Genomic DNA, 6,000 nt, shown 5'->3' on the forward strand with positions numbered 1-6,000 from the left:
TGTAGTGAGTCACGTGAGGTACGTGTCACTTGTTGTATGACAAATATATGGATATATATTTATGCATACTTTTCACGAGTTCTTCATCTTTCTGACTGTGTAATGCCGTGCATTGAATTTAAAGGAATGCGAACAAGAGACGTTATTACCTTTGACCCATCAAATGAATGGAATCATTTATTTTCAGAATCAAAGTTTAACATCAAACATTTACATTAATTTGGCAAAATATGAAAATAACAACAGACAGTTTCACAAATAATGAACTTCAAATCACTCGGCGGTGATTTGAGGACTTTGCTTCAGATATTTCTAAAAATATCTGCACTGATTTATGAGAGAGAGGTGAGTTTAAGAGTAAATTGAGATTTATCTTACAGAGGAAATATGTGAGGGAAATTTAATCTGTTTAACCAGAAATTGCACGCTCCGTCCGATCTCAGCTTCTCACGGTACACTTGGTCAAAATAGAACCATCTACCTGTTGATGATGAATCAGCGTCGGAGTAGTTCCTTTCTGACTCGTTTCAGCGTCTCCGTCGAGAACTACCAAACCTTCAGAGAGTCGTGCGTAGTTAGCTCAAAACAGAATTATAATTCCAAAAACCTCTGGATTCTTCATTGCTCTCTTGGACTCTTCATTGCTCTGAAACTTTCAGAACCGGCTGCACTCTCAATCTCCATCTCACATGAACTGGGAAGTTGCCACATTTTATTTGGGTCGACTTCCTGTTCAATTTAGAGCTTTCTGATTCGTGGAAGGACCAGAAAGAGGAGTGGTTTTGACGTAAGGTGTTTATCAACAGTCGAGGTCAGAGAATGAAATTTGTTTTCACATACAGAAAAGATTATTGCAGCAACAGCAGACTTCGTGGAGTCAACTCTTGGTAATCTTCTGAAAAAGTTTAAACATGACATTTTTCTCGGTAAACATTTTAGTTGACCGAAAACCAACCTTTCACATACTTACGACTTGACTCATTTCAGACAGAAAATCAAGGAATGCTTATTCAGGTGATTTCTTCTTGGAATGAGGAATAAAAATCATTACTTACTGTTTATGTAAAATAAAGATGAGTAGTTCTTTTCAACCTATAAGCATTGAGTGAAACTACCACAATTGATTATTAAAACATTTGTAAGACAGTAATGATTATAAAGAATTGTCTTTTCTGCTTGATTAATTCAAGAAAGAAAGTCATCAGATGGCCCAGACTTATTCAGATCAATGAAAATAACAGTCTCTGTCCATCTGGTAGATTTGAGGTCATCTGGTTCACTACAACTGTTTGGACCTTAAGGTCCAGAGTTTCTGACTATTCGGCCGTAAACCAAATTGAAACTAAATTCAAATTCCTCTGTTGGTGTGCATGCAGCCATCTCCGGAAAATAAAGATGGTTTTATTTAAGCTAACTTACGGTGATTCGTGTGAATTCTGACGAGGTGGGTTACGATATTCAGACAGTTTAAGCGCCGAACGCTTTCTTTTACGTTTAGGTAGTGTTGAGTTAGATTCACAAGTTTTATTTGTGGCCGGAGGAAGGCGAGGGAGTCTGCCGGTGGGTCACGTGGTGACCGACGCATTTCCCCTGTACTCAGCGGAGCTGGCCGTCACTCCCTTAATTTGACGAGATTAAGGGCCACCCATATGGGTGTGGCTGAGGCGCGGGTACTCCTCCTGACGTGTCGACTGCGTCACAAATTGTACTCTATTTTTAGATAGCTTTACGGGGAAATGTTTTAGAATAGAGAGTTTACCAAATTTCATGTGATCAGGGATCGCATTAGTTTTATGACGTTGTTATAACTTTTGTTTGCGCCGTGTTTTCTATGTTGTGTAACGGCTTCAAGGCCGGACACGTTGAGAGAGACGTAACAACGGAGAGAAGGAAAAAAGGGGGAGTGAGCTGTGTGTGGGGCGGAAGCGAAGGGTTACTTTTCTTTTTTTCTGTGTGTCTGTGGGTGAGTGGAGCTTCCATATCCTGACCGCAAGGGGGCGCTGTTGTATAAGGCAAGGACAAGTCTGAACTGTGGGTTGGTTCATCCCACAGACTTGGATTTGTTTTATTACAACTGCGGCCAGAAGTGCATGAAAATAAAATATTTGAATGCCTGAATGTGTGTGAATGTTGTTATCAGGTGTGGAACACATAAATGTGGAACATGTGAAGCCTGTGGAAAATCTACAGGATCAATATCAGAGACAAAATGCACAATTTATGGGAAGAATCAAAAAGCAAAGAGGCAATTAACTAAAAGACCAGCAGACCAATAGCTAAAACAAGCAGAAATAAACTTATAATACCAAAAGTAAGTGGGTAGGGCTTGGTGTTCCTAGATTAGGCTGTAAAAGTTGGATTAATTTAAAATAAAGGTGGAATTAGCTGATATTGCCATGAAACGGCTAAATGGTATCTGTAATGTTAGCTGGTGTATCTGAATCGTCCAAACATTAGCTGACAGGAGCTTGAAGTTCAGGAATTAACAGAAATACGTCAGTAGAAGGCAGCACGGTGGCGCAACTGGTAGAGCTGCTGCCTCTCAGCGAGAAGGTCCCTGGTTCAAACCCGGGTCCAGGGGCATTTCTGGGTGGAGTTTGCATGTTCTCTCCGTGCATGCGTGGGTTTTCTCCGGGTGCTCCGGTTTCCTCCCACAGACCAAAAAACATGCATGTTAGGCTGATTGGTAACTCTAAATTGTCCCTAGGTGTGAGTGAGAGAGTGATTGGTTGTTTGTCTCGTTTGTCTCTATGTGGCCCTGTGATGGACTTGCGACCCGTCCAGGGTGTACCCCGCCCCTCGCACAGTGATTGCTGGACATGGGCACCAGCGACCCCTGTGACCCAAAATGGAACAAGCGGGTAAAGAAAATGGATGGATGGATGGACGTCAGTAGAAGTAAAAAACGTTGAAGTAAGCTGAATACAGCTTAAAAGAGGGAGGAGGTGGTTGGAAGTGGTACATCAACAGGGGTGATCGTGGCAGGAGGAGATCAGAACGCCATTTTCAGTCACTGAACGTTGAGAGAAGAACTTCATACATCGTTTAAACTAGGGGAAAGGTAATGCATCGTTTAAAACAACACCAGTAGGAGAGGCGGCGGAGTTAGATAATGCGAGCACGCAGTTGATTACACCACAGCTGTCTGTTGCCAGACATAAACAGGGATAAGCTGTACAATCAGAGTTGACGGTGAGGAAGGAGGCAGTGACCTCGGGAACAGTTGATCTGCAGCAATGGCTTGAATCTCAAGGCCTGAGGGGACATCACGTGTACGAGCTGTAATTAACCAGGAGATGGAGTCAGAGTGAGTCAGCTGGAGGTAAGGTTGGAACATCTCACTGTGTGGGAAGAGGTAGATGTCAGACAGCCAAAACAGATGGACAGCCACTCACTGAGCGGGCGAGGTACAGAGGTGAATTGATACCAAACGTATTGAACATACAGGCGAAGGTGAAGAGCTGCTGACAGAGAGCTGGTGACATGATGCAGAGAAGGAAGGTAGATGGTTGAGGTGTCAAAGAGACCAAGTGGAAGAGCAGCAAGGCTCACAGCAGTTGTGATGGGTTCAAACTGGTTTATCAGGGATAGAAAGAGAAATGGAGTAGGGGTGGTCTTGGAGGAAGTGAGGCGTAGGGCTGACGAAGGCCTAAGAGGAATGATTCATTGTGGTGACTTCTGAAAAGGGTAAAGCCGACGGAAGCAGGACAAATAAAACAAATAAATATCATAAACAGGTCAAATTAAGTTTAAACATTTCTGGATGACACATTGTAAACAAATTAGCCTAAATTACTTCTTGGAATTGATGATAATATCAGGTTTTAAATTCAACAAAAAAAAAAAAAAAGAAAAACGACAGAATAAAAAATAAGTAATAAACAAAATCCTTGACATTCGTAAAACAAAGAAAAATTTTATTCTGGTCAAAGAAACTCTTAACTAAACTCGAATTGAAATGCTTAGGTCAAATAAATTAGGAAACTAAACTTGAGTTGAAATACTTGGATTAAATTAATCAGTCTTAACTAAACTCTAATTGAAATACTTGGATTAAATTAATCAGTCTTAACTAAACTCAGATTGAATTACTTGGATTAAATTAATCAGTCTTAACTAAACTCTGATTGAAATACTTGGGTTAAATTAATCAGTCCACATGAGTTTATCACATATTGAAAATGTTTAGCGTTTAGGAGCTGTTTCCTTCTAAGAGCTGCCGGAACTAGGTTAATTATGGGACAACAACAATTCTAGAGGGTAACTGACATGACTTTAACTTTATGACTTAAGATTTCACACAGGTCCTAGGAGTGCAAAAGGACAACAGAGATGTGTACATGGTGAGTTTAAGAAGTTGTACTTTTTGAACAAAGGTGCATGTAGACGTTTTTGTGCAGTGACAATGGACTCTGTGATGTCTTAGAGGGTATACATAGTCTTAATTGATTTGAATTACAAGTATTTTGTTTGTGATACAGTGAACCAGCATAGTAGGAGATGAAATGATTTGCAGATTTGTTATATAACAAGAAGTGATTACATATTATCATGCTGCCTAAACCTTTACAAGGTCTAAATGGATAATGTGGACCTGAGAGTGGACTTCACTGTCAGGTGGTGAGTCAAAACACATATTCTACAAGATGGAAGACATTGTTTTGAAGGGAATATCTTATGCAGTAGGGGTAAAGACTTAGATTGTGCAGTGTTTAATGGAAGTTTTCACTCTTATGTAATTGAGTGTTTAACACATCTGTTGTACAATCCAGGACACCGGAATGACTCCGTTGAAGGTAAACACTGCAGTTCCAGAGTAGAACTTGCGAACAGATGATTAATGTGGATAACAGATGAATGTTGAATCAGATTTTAATAATTGGATTGTTTATTTTTCCTTCTCAGCGGCCTGAGAGGACAGACCTGTGGATTGGGAAGATGAGTCTGGCTAGGCCCACAAAACACAGAAGTTAGCATTTAAATGCATACAGCATCCATCTGAGTTTTGATCAGGACTCTCTAGTGCTGGGGGGGTCGGATCAGATACCAGAGGTGTTCAGGTGGACGCTGAAGTTGGGTCTGTGAAACTGACCAATGAGACGGTTCAAAGACGTTGTCAGTCAAGCACCACTGACACAACAACAAAGAACTTGTCAGCCAAGTAACGTGACTTTTCAAAGATCTAACAGTCCAACAACAAACTGAATTAACTGTCCAGAGGGGGTCCTAGAGTTTGTCCACAGCGAGAATATCCAGTCAAGTCTTGCTGTATGCTGAGATATGTACTGCTGCACAAAGCTGAACTGGTCTCCAGACCGAGGGAGACAAACTGAAGACTGAAAGGCTGAAAGAACGAGCTGGTGGTCAATCTGTCCATGGTCACTAACATGAACTGCAGCCTGACGGAGTTGTCAACCCCACATTTGGTCTGTGATGGTCATCTAAGCGCCTTGGTGTCGTGATCAAAACTACAGTTGGCTTTGATAATAATCACTCACATAGACTCATTTTAAGACAGGTGACACAACATGACACAGAAGTACTGATGTGGGAGTGCTAGATGATTCACCCTTCTCCAACTGCTCTGAGATGAAAATTGTTTTATTACCTCTAATGCTCCACACCCCTGAGCAAAATATTGATTTTTAACTTTCCGTTTATACAGGTCAGGAAGTCTCATTCAAGAGAAACCTGTACCTGAGACCTGATTTGGATGAAGTTCACTAATGTTTTCTAAAATAATACTGAATGATTGTCTTTGCCTGGAAGGAGCTCATTTGGTGGGTCTGGTTTGATACAAGGGATGAAATTGATTTAATGGTTTTTGCTGAATTATAGGAGAGCTTGGGTTGTATTTGGCTATTTGTTTGCAAAACCTGGGTTGAATAACAGTAGTGGAAAGATTAAAACTACACCATATTTTATAGTTTTGAAACTAATACTCAAACTGGGTGTTAGTGGATTACAGAAGGTAATACTTCATATTTGAAACAGAAAACT

This window comes from Nematolebias whitei, chromosome 1 (assembly GCF_014905685.2).
Source record: "Nematolebias whitei isolate Nwh7 chromosome 1, NemWhi1, whole genome shotgun sequence".
In the NCBI taxonomy this organism is placed as follows: domain Eukaryota; kingdom Metazoa; phylum Chordata; class Actinopteri; order Cyprinodontiformes; family Rivulidae; genus Nematolebias; species Nematolebias whitei.